The sequence below is a fragment of the Entelurus aequoreus genome, linkage group LG24, assembly GCF_033978785.1.
Source record: "Entelurus aequoreus isolate RoL-2023_Sb linkage group LG24, RoL_Eaeq_v1.1, whole genome shotgun sequence".
Taxonomy (NCBI): Eukaryota; Metazoa; Chordata; class Actinopteri; order Syngnathiformes; family Syngnathidae; genus Entelurus; species Entelurus aequoreus.
Genome location: NC_084754.1, coordinates 25,699,493 through 25,711,052, shown reverse-complemented (window position 1 = coordinate 25,711,052; position 11,560 = coordinate 25,699,493). Strand labels below are relative to the sequence as shown.

Sequence of the window (11,560 nt, the reverse complement as noted above, 5' to 3'; positions counted from 1 at the left end):
AAAAGCTTTATTTGATTCAACGAACCTCAGACTGGAACTGCAGCTTCCAGGAGGAGAGTATGGACCTCTCCTCCTGTCTTCTTGGACAACAATCCTTTTACACGAAGACAGTTACTCTTTGTTGTTCTAGCCTTGGGGCCGGTCAGTTTGGACAACACCCAGTTTGTTTGTACAAATGCAGACAACACCCGGGCGTTGTCAGTTTGCTCAATGGAGTCGGGTGACATTTTTATGTTTGAAAAGGACACACAAACTGACAGTCAGTGAGAGAGGAGTGCTCGCGCTTCAAAGACATGATGGACAGAGAATCCTCCGTTCTACGTGTGTGTGTCAGCATATTTGGACAATCAGAAATAAAAAATATTAGAAAAATTGTCTATTCAGCAATACCCTTTTATAATTTTATAGATGTTGTATGACTTAAGGGGCTGATAAAATAAATGTAATTGATGCGTTTTGGTGTTATTTAATATATTTTAATGACATACATTTTTTCACATAGAATATATATCCTATATGATAAAAACTTCTTGAAGTATGCTTTTTTTTTACGTATTCAGCACAGCAAGTGTGGCCTTCCCCTCATGCATCTTCAGCGGTTAAAAAAAAGAAAAGAACAAACAAGTGGTGTCAATGTAGATGCACAGCACGACTGCTTCTAAAATATAAAGTTGTAGATGTCTCCTGCTTGTTTAAGGTAGGAACATGATAACAATTTGCAGTAAATGACAGTGTCTTTGTGATGAAAGCCCCGTATAGTATTGATTGATTTAAACTTTTATTAGTAAATTGCACAGTACAGTACATATTCCGTACAATTGACCACTAAATGGTAACACCCGAATAAGTTTTTCAACTTGTTTAAGTCGGGGTCTATGTAAATCAATTCATTGTACACACAATATCCTCATTTAAATAAGGCGGTATGCACCACTTTTCAAATGCACACAATCATAGTGGATCGCACGCAACACGCCCACTAATAGTACACACTATTTTATAGATTGCACACGCTGTTTACCACAAGGTAGTTAGATCTAAGTAAATCAGGCCCTTAGTGTAGTTGCGACCTGCACAGAGCCTACTAGACAGCAACGGTGCAAACAAAAATTACAGCACAACAAACACACATTGGCCAAATCAAAGAGCAACTTCCTGTAAGCAAGCGAAAGTGTTTTAGAACATCTCACGGGAAACTCAACAGTTTCAATATTGACTTAAAGACTAAGATGGATCAGGGTGACTAAAGCATGCCGGTAGAGGTAGTTTACAGATTTAGTAATGTGGTTAAAATGTGGGCTTGAATACAACCTGAACAGTCCAGTTGTGATTGATTCAATTCTCTGAAAAATACACTCCACCACACTCAGTAGTATAAAACATTTGCATCATTATTAGGGCTGTGAATCTTTGGGTGTCCCACGATTTGATTCAATATCGATTCTTGGGGTCACGATTCGATTCAAAATCTTTTTTTTTTTTTCAATTCAACACGATTCTCGATTTAAAAACGATTTTTTTCCCGATTCAAAAGGATTCTCTATTCATTCAATACATAGGATTTCAGCATGATCTACCCCAGTCTGCTGACATGCAAGCAGAGTAGTAGATTTTTGTAAAAAGCTTTTATAATTGTAAAGGACAATGTTTTATCAACTGATTGCAATAATGTAAATTTGTTTTAACTATTAAATGAACCAAAAATATGACTTATTTTATCTTTGTGAAAATATTGGACACAGTGTGTTGTCAAGCTTATGAGATGCGATGCAAGTGTAAGCCACTGTGACACTATTGTTCTTTGTTTTATTTTATTTTTTTATAAATGTCTAATGATAATGTCAATGAGGGATTTTTAATCACTGCTATGTTTAAATTGTAACTAATATTGATACTGTTGTTGGTAATATTCATTTTTGTTTCACTACTTTTGGTTTGTTCTGTGTCGTGTTTGTGTCTCCTCTCAATTGCTGTTTATTGCAGTTCTGAGTGTTGCTGGGTCGGGTTTGGTTTTGGAATTGGATTGCATTGTTATGGTATTTCTGTGTAGTGTTTTGTTGGATTGATTAATTAAACAAAATAAATAAATAAAATAAAACATTAAAATTTAAAAAAAATTTAATAAAAAAAATTATCGATTTTTAAAAAATGAGAATCGATTCTGAATCGCACAACGTGAGAATCGCGATTCGAATTTGAATAGATTTTTTCCCACACCCCTAATCATTATATTTGAAATTGCTTGTTATGGTCATTTGAATAGTTACATCATAACTCTGTTATTGACTGCAACTTGTCCTCTCGCCCAAAGTCCCCTGCGATAGGCTCTAGCTCCACTGTGAGCCTGAACAGGCTTTTTTTCAATTTTCTGAATTAAAACGTGTGATACTACTTCCGCATCATTGTAAATAAATGCTTAACTATGATATTAGAAGGGATTGTTTACCACGGTTACGCGGCTGCCAAAAAGACGTTATCTTTAAAATGGGCTGCAAGCATTACTGTATATTCCACCCTCTCCTGCTCTACTGTATGAACTACACCACACGTAACATACCGTATTTTTAGGACTATATGTCACAGTTTTTTTCATAGTTTGGCCGGGGATGCGACTTATACTCAGGAGCGACTTATTTGTGAAATTATTAACACATTACCGTAAAATATCAAATAATATTATTTAGCTCATTCACGTAAGAGACTAGACGTATAAGATTTCATCGGATTTAGCGATTAGGAGTGACAGATTGTTTGGTAAACGTATAGCATGTTCTATATGTTATAGTTATTTGAATGACTCTTACCATAATATGTTACGTTAACATACCAGGCACGTTCTCAGTTGGTTATTTATGCCTCATATAATGTACACTTATTCAGCCTGTTGTTCACTATTCTTTATTTATTTTAAATTGCCTTTCAAATGTCTATTCTTGGTGTTGGGTTTTATCAAATAAGTGTCCCCAAAAAATGCGATTTATACTCCAGTGCTACTTATATGTTTTTTTCCTTCTTTATTATGCATTTTCGGCCGGTGCGACTTATACTCCGGAGCGACTTATACTCCAAAAAACACGGTACATCCAAACTGCTTTTGTGTATGTGCTTGTGCAACATGTGTGTGTGTACGCCATGTACCAAAATTAACAGGCAATGACCGACATCCATGAAAGCAAATATTATTGAGCCAAACGACAATTTTTATCTAATTTAATTTGTAATTCTGAATAATATAGCCACTTAGTGTTACCTCACCATTTTGCAATTCACATACTACGGTCTAAGTGACTCTTTCAGATTTTAAAGTACAATTGCTTGAATTGAAATTTGAGTACCCATTTAACTTTTCATTTTAAAATTACATAAAATATTGTGTGTAGGTGAAGTGTTTTAAGAGCATACTAAGTGTTTACAAGTGTGTGTGTGTGTGTGTGTGTGTAGGGCTTATATGGACTTTAATATAATATTCATATAAATCATAAAGCTGGTTTGAAGTAATATTGTGTACAATATTAAAGGTACTAGAATGTGGAGTAGTGTTTCATAAATACTGCACCATGTCTGTCTATTCTAATTAGTTTAGGACGATGTGAGAACACGATGCACAATTATTTGCACCAACAACCATGTTTAGCATTTGCTCCTTGAATTGAAGCTCTTTTCTTTTCTTTTTTTAAAGAATGCAAGAACCCACAACAGATAAGTTCATTTGCAACTGGTCTAGCCTGGAAGAAATGTGATCCGGTGACAGTTGGGTACTGTCCTTGTGAAAATTCAAAGGAGGTTAGTAGAATTTTGGCAGATTACTGTAAATTACTAAACATAAATCATGTTCCTGTCCTAATACAAACATTAAACTACCATTTACTGTAAACATAATAGATGTGAAGAAAACACTCCCTATTCAAGTAAATGTATTCCTAAATGTAATCTTTAGCTACCGGTAGGTTCAATCTAGTTTACAAAATTATCGTTTTAATCTAGTGCTTTCAAACTATTACAATTGTGAATCAGAATAGACACAGGGTTTTTGTGGATTCATCTTTCATTTCTAATTCATATTTATGTTTTTATTTGTATTTTGCATGTGAAAAGAGAGTCAAGAAAGAGGAATGAATACTGTACTTTGTGTTTATTAAATATATTGTGCATCATGTTTATGTTGACAAACATCTATCCACATTAATGTGGACCTATTACTAATTTTGTATAATGAATGTGTTATTTTAAGATGGAAGTAAAAAAAACATTCTGTCGTGAAGCGTGTGCATATTACTTGTTCTGTCAAGTCTTTGTTGTCCTCACATTTAACCAGATATTGCTTCCACACATTGCTTCCTATTGGTTAAGTAGCTTTTCACCCATTTCAACACCACTCCCCTAATGCCTTACTTTCTAATTTGTGTATTAAGATACTGTGATTGGTTGTGTTGAATGATTTTGATAGGTCCATAAATACTGCAGCTGCAGATTGTTTCTGATCTATTGCGTTAGTAATTTCTTCAGATATTTCAATTATTGCCATTGATGTTGATATATTTGTTCTGTATCCGTATTGGCTAGCTGTAGGGCTGCAACTAAAGATTAATGTTATAATCGATTAATCTGTTGATTATTACTTCGATTAATCGATTAATAATCGGATAAAAGAGACAAACTACATTTCTATCCTTTCCAGTATTTTATTGAAAAAAACCAGCATACTGGCACCATACTTATTTTAATTATTGTTTCTCATCTGTTTGTACAAGTTGCAGTTTATGAATAAAGGTTTATTAAAAAATAAATAAATAAATGAAAAATAAAAAACATTTTAAAAAATAAATAAATAAAATTGCCTCTGCGCATGCGCATAGCATAGATCCAACGAATCCACGACTAAATTAATCGCCAACTGTTTTTATAATCGATTTTAATCGATGTAATCGATTAGTTGTTGCAGCCCTAGCTAGCTGACAGTACTTCATACTTGTTTATAAATTTGTGTAATCTGTTGTTAAATAATTTATCAAGAATGTTGGTGAATTGTGGGAGTAATGAGACTTGTCTGTAATTCGTGAATTGATGTTTGTCTCCTGTCTTGTAAATTTATATTATTTGAGCTATTTTCATCTGGTCTAGGAATTTTGCTGTTTGCTATGATAAGTTTAAACATGATTGGTTCTGATATTTCTATTATGGCCTTTTTTTTAATCAATTTCATGTCGATTCCTTCATAACCAGTGGATGTTTTGGATTTACTTTTGTTTACAATATCTATTATTTCCTCTACTGTCACTGAGCTTAGAAAAGTTGAGTTGGGATTTCTTTCGATGTTATTTTCAGAATCATCAGATGTGTTTTAGTGGGATTTTGACTTCTAGGTTTTGTCCGATATTTACAAAATAGTCGTTGAAGTATTTGACCTTCCATATAATCCTTTTCCCCGTCTCCCTATAAAAAGACTTGAGGATATTCTGCTTTCCAAAGGCATTTTCTTGATAATACTGTTTAAGATGTTCAATGTTGCCTTAATGTTATTTTTGTTTTCATTTAGTATTTTGTCGTAATGTTCTTTCTTACTTTTACGTAGAGTCCGTATTACATTGTTTTTGTATTTTTTATATTTGTGTTCAGCTTCTTTGTTCTTTGTTTAATAAATTGTTTGGATAAATTTTTCAGGGCGTTGAGGGGATCCAGTTTGGTGGCTGCAGGATTAGGTCTCTGCTTTTTGCAGATGATGGGGTCCTGATGGCTTCATCTGGCCAGGATCTTCAGCTCTCACTGGGTTGGTTTGCAGCCGAGTGTGAAGCGACTGGGATGAGAATCAGCACCTCCAAGTCCGAGTCCATGGTTCTCGCCCGGAAAAGGGTGTAGTGCCATCTTAGGGAAGAGATCTTGCCCCATGTGGAGGAGTTCAAGTACCTCGGAGTCTTGTTCAACGAGTGGAGGAAGAGTGGATCGTGCGGCGTCTTCAGTAATGCCGACGCTGTATCGATCCGTTGTGGTGAAGAAGGAGCTGAGCCGGAAGGCAAAGCTCTCAATTTACCGGTCGATCTACGTTCCCATCCTCACTTATGGTCATGAGCTTTGGGTTATGACCGAAAGGACAAGATCACGGGTAAAAGCGGCCAAAATTAGTTTTCTCCGGTGGGGCTCTCCCTCAGATATAGGGTGAGAAGCTCCGCCATCAGCTCAAAGTAAAGCCGCTGCTCCTCCACATCGAGACAAGCCAGATGAGGTGGTTCGGGCATCTGGTCAGGATGCCACCCGAACGCCTCCCTAAGGAGGTGTTTAGGGCATGTCCGACCGGTAGGAGGCCACGGGGAAGACCCAGGACACGTTGGAAAGACTATGTCTCCCGGCTGGCCTGGGAACGCCTCGGGATCCCCCGGGAGGAGCTGGACGAAGTGGCTGGGGAGAGGGAAGTCTGGGCTTCTCTACTTATGCTGCTGCCCCCGGGACCCGACCTCGGATAAGCGGAGGAAAATGGATGGATGGATGGATAAAGCTTTTTGCAATGCTTTTGTCATTTGTTGTTCTTTTTTTCTCTTCTTTTTAGAGATTATTCTTAGTGGAAAGTTGTTATCATACACTGTTATGTAGATACTTGAACAATGTCATAAGCTTTATTCACATCAGTTGCACTATACTGTTATTCCCATGTTGTTAAAAATAATTTAAAGGCCATAATTCGTTTTGCTGTGTGGGTAATCTTTTGTATGATGTATTAAAGGCCTACCGAAATGATTTTTTTAAATTTAAACGGGAATAGCAGATCCATTCTATGTGTCATTCTTGATCATTTCGCGATATTGCCATATTTTTGCTGAAAGGATTTAGTAGAGAAAATCGACGATAAAGTTCGCAACTTTTGCTCGCTGATAAAATAAGCCTTGCCTGTACCGGAAGTAGCGTGACGTCACAAGCGGTAGTGCTGCTCACAATTCCCGTTGTTTACAATGGAGTGAGAGAGATTCGGACCGAGAAAGTGACGATTACACCATTAATTTGAGCGAGGATGAAAGATTCGTAGATGAGGAACGTTACAGTGAAGGACTTGAAAGGCAGTGATGGACGTATCTTTTTTCGCTCTGACTGTAACTTAGGTACAAGCTGGCTCATTGGATTCCACACTCTCTCCTTTTTCTATTGTGTATCACAGATTTGTATTTTAAACCATTTTAGATACTATATCCTCTTGAAAATTGTCATGTCTGTTCATGTTTTTGTTTTGGTCATGCGTCATGTCTGTTCATGTTTTTGTTTTGGCCATGTGTTTGTTTTTTGGACTCTTTTTAGTTCCTGGTTGCACTTCCTTGTTTGGTTTGGTTTCCATGGTCACCCATTAGTTTTCACCTGTCTTGTCACGCACCTGTTTCACGTTTCGAGTCACGCACCTGTTTTCACTGATCACGTCACTATTTAAATCTGTCTGTTTCTGTTGTTCGTCCTGGTGTCCTCACACTATTTCATTACTCTGCTTCATGTCGTGTCACAGTTCTTTACCAAGTAAGTTTTGTTCATTTATGCCACAGTTAGTGTTTTTGTTTTATTGTTCATAGTTTTTGTGCCCACGTGCATGTCTTTTGTTTCATAGTCCAGTTTGTATTTCCGCCTTTGTGCGCGCCTTTTGTTTGCTTCCTTTTTTTTGTAGTTTATTAGTGTTAAAAAAAATAAATCATGTATTTAAATTCACGCCTTGCCCGCGCCAATTTTCCTTTGCCTTCCGGAGAAGCAAACCCCCAGAATCAAGTCATGACAAAAATGAGAGTCGATAACGCGAAATGGACATTCACAGTGACTGAACATGTAAATACACGATTAATAATTCAGCTTTGCGAAGCTAAAAAAAATAGAAGCTAACCTAGCTACGTAGCCAACGCGATAGCGCCAGTCTCAAATGCAGATAGAAACTAAATTAAAAAAAACCCTGACTGGATGGATAGACAGAAGATCAATAATACTATTAAACCATGAACATGTAAATACACGATTAATAATATTCAGCTTGGCGAAGCTAAAAAAACAGAAGCTAACCTAGCTGCGTAGCTAACTTAGATGCGGCGGCGGGCGTTGTACGCTTTTGACGACACCCCGGCCGCCGTCAGAGTCGGCAAGAAACATATATTTCCCCAAAGTTACGTACGTCACATGCACATATCGGCACGCACGTACGGGCAATCGATCAAATGTTTGGAAGCCAAAGCTAGACTCACCGTAGTGCGTCTGTTATCCTGCTCAAAACACAACACAACCTCCTGGTGTTGGTGTTGCTGTAGTCCGCTGCTCCACCGGCTCCAACTTTCTTATTTGCAGTCTCCAGTGTCCATTAAAAAAATTGCTCAATCGCTTTATTAACAAGCGGTAACTGGTTGTAGTTCAAAAAGTAACGCACACACATACACAAGCTGCTGTTAGCCAAAAGTCACGATCACACACACTCAAGTTCTCCGCCAACTCACTCGCGCATGCGCGTTCCCCAAACCCTTAAAGACACAGTACACTAATGCAAATATCACGGATATTACAGTATTGTACTTAGCCGCTAAGACACCGATCGATCCCACCTACAACGTTCTTCTTTGCAGTCTCCATTGTTCATTAAACAAATTGCAAAAGATTCAGAATACTGTGGAATTTTGTCAAAGAAAACAAGAGGCTTTTCTATCGGGTCCGATGGGGTCCAACCACTTCCGTTGCTTTTGTGACGTCACGCGCATAAATCATATCCAAAGGAGTTTTTCAACCGGAAGTGTGGCGGGAATTTTAAAATCGCACTTTATAAGTTAACCCGGCTGTATTGGCATGTGTTGCAATGTTAAGATTTCATCATTGATATATAAACTATCAGACTGCGTGGTTGGTAGTAGTGGGTTTCAGTAGGCCTTTAATATCATTATTTGTCTCTCTAAAGTTCGCATTGTATATTGTGAAGACTGGAAGATGATCAGTGTTATCGGTGATTAACAAACCACTCTTTGTATTGTTATTAAAATCATTGGTGAATATGTTGTCAATTAAAGTGGCATTATGTTCTGTTATTCTGCTTGCTTTAGTCTTTTTTAAAATTTGTACCATATACTGTTCATTGTGTTTATGAAGACAGAATCTGCTTTTTGCTTATTTGGGTTCAGAAAATCAAAGTTGAAGTCTCAACATATAAAAAAAATATTTTTGGTTATCTGTAAAAGTTGCTTTTGATCCAGTCAGTGCATGTCACTATACTTGACTCTGATGCTCTATATACAGTATGCAGCTTACTAACACGTTCTTATTCTTTTCCTGACACATTTCTACAGTGATGCATTTTAATAGGTTATCAACAGCAAGAGACTTGTTTTTAACTACTTTATAGTTCATATGATTTTTCACATACAGCACTACTCCACCTCAAGTTTTATTATACCTGTTAATATAATAAGGGTCATATCCTTCCAATTCAAAGTATATTCCCCTTCCTGTATCTATCCAGGTTTCTGAGATCATTATTACTTTACATGGTTCGTTATCTGTCTTAAGTATAGGTTAATATTATCAAAGTTGGCATACATGCTTCTACTGGTAAAGTGAATAATTGTTAGTCTATCATTTGTTTTTATGTTCTTATTGTATTGGTCTTTTGTGTAAAATTGGCAGTTGTTGCTTATTGTGTGGAAGAAGTTGGTATCTGGGTCTATGTCCATCACTGTATCAAAATGTGTTTGGTTTGTTTGTTTGGCAGTTATATGGAGTGTGTTGCTGTGTCCCATTGAGAATGATGTTTCAAGGTGCAGCCGGCAAGGGGAGCTCTTGAATAGAGTTGTTGCTTGCTATGGCTTCATAGAGAAAGTGATAGGAGAAGAAGTACAGAAGAGGGATGGGGATGTAAACAATTGTCAGTGGGGTTTTGAGTGAATAGCATGCTGTATGTTGGCAGCTAGTATCAAGCTGCCCCTAAACATCGGGAGGATACCATCTGGCCGGTAAAAAGATCATCTGTAAAAAGCAAATCTTTCTGTATGCATGCACAGCTGATCCAGGTGTTTAAGGATAACAGCCAACTAAACCGCTCAATGCTGCGGGACAATACTGGCAGAGGACCGCTAATCCACACTGAAAGCCTACACACTTCCACAACTTAATAAACAATGACCCTGCCATTTATTATGATGTCGTGTGAACATGTCAAAAATTGCGATCTTTTCTGCACACAGACAAACCGTCCGCGCACGAGCAAATAGAGTCTGTACAGGCGTTAAATTAGTCCAAGTTAGCACTGAGTCGTGCTAACTGAGACAGGCCAAACACATGCAAAGTGTAGTTTTTACGTGCAAGGTTTTTGGCACTATTTTGACGCACTCAATTTTGCTTCAAATCACACACTGAAATAGCGTGTGCTATTAGTGGGCGTGTGGCGTGCGATTTACGAACACTGCGTGTGCAATTGTAAGGTGGTGCAGAATAACTAATGAGGATTTTGCGTGTATAATACGGGGCATCACAACGGAGACACTCTCGTTTATTGCACATTCCTGTTATCATGCTCCGCCTACCTGTGGTGTTGTGCTATCTTTTCAAACATGCAGGAGATATGTACCACATGTTATGGGCATTTTAGAAGCAGAAGCAGTCTTTGCAACGCGAGCACTGATCTTGTTTGCACCTCCTTCTCACACGTGCTAGATAAAATGCACAATAGTGCTCGCAAAACGATGAGTGTTGATAAATCACATTGCGTACGCTAAATAATTATATGTGCATCTTCTGTTTGAAGCCGTTTTGATGATCAGCATATATTTTGCATATTAATGAAGACAAACGCAAAATGGACTAGAATAAGGCGTGCCCCTTATTCTAACAGACGCAGCCCACTTTGCTAATGTTTAGTAGATCAGCTTTGCGTGTGCTAACAAGTTTGCACATGTTTAGTGCATTCAAATCTTTAGTAAATCAGGCTTTAAGTGCGTACAGGAGCTATTGTAGTTTTACTGATTATAATTGACACATTTCCTGCCTCTTGCTATTGCGTAGATCAAATAAGGTAACCAATACGTAGCATGTAGGAACTTTGTTAGGAGCCACGCTGCATTTTAAGGGTTAGTGAGAAGCACAGACGTGCAGACCTAAAACAATTTAGACATCAAACTCAAAACAGACCAAAGCTTGCTAGTGTAAAAGCACTTTTGAGTTTTAATCCTTTCCTGTCCGAGCCTGAGAAATGTCCGAAAAGACAGATATGATATTTTTAACTACAGTAGATATTGGCAAGTCAGCATTTTCCAAAATGTTCACACATGATGTCTTCTTCGGAAAGGTTAGAAGAATACATTAACATTTACTAATAAACCAAATTAAACTAAATATAATAGAATAGAATAGATATAGAATAATAGGTTTCAGTTGATATGGTCTCTACAGAAAAAGTTCAAGCACCTAAAGGCATATTTGATCTTTGTGGCTGACTAAAACTACAAATGAGCGAGTTGAATGAATGTACAGTAATAATTGAAAACATCATATCAATTCAGTGGTACCTTGGTTTTCTTTGTGAGCTGTTTTAAAAGGTCAGGCAAAAACCTAATCGGATGAAAGCCGGAGC

At 37.3% G+C, this 11,560-nt stretch overlaps 1 protein-coding gene across 1 annotated transcript in view; it reads right to left on the bottom strand.

Moving 5' to 3' along the window:
- The window catches only part of calb2a (calbindin 2a), a 67,122-nt gene that overhangs the window by 27,705 nt on the left and 27,857 nt on the right, over positions 1–11,560 (bottom strand). The window lies entirely within an intron of this gene.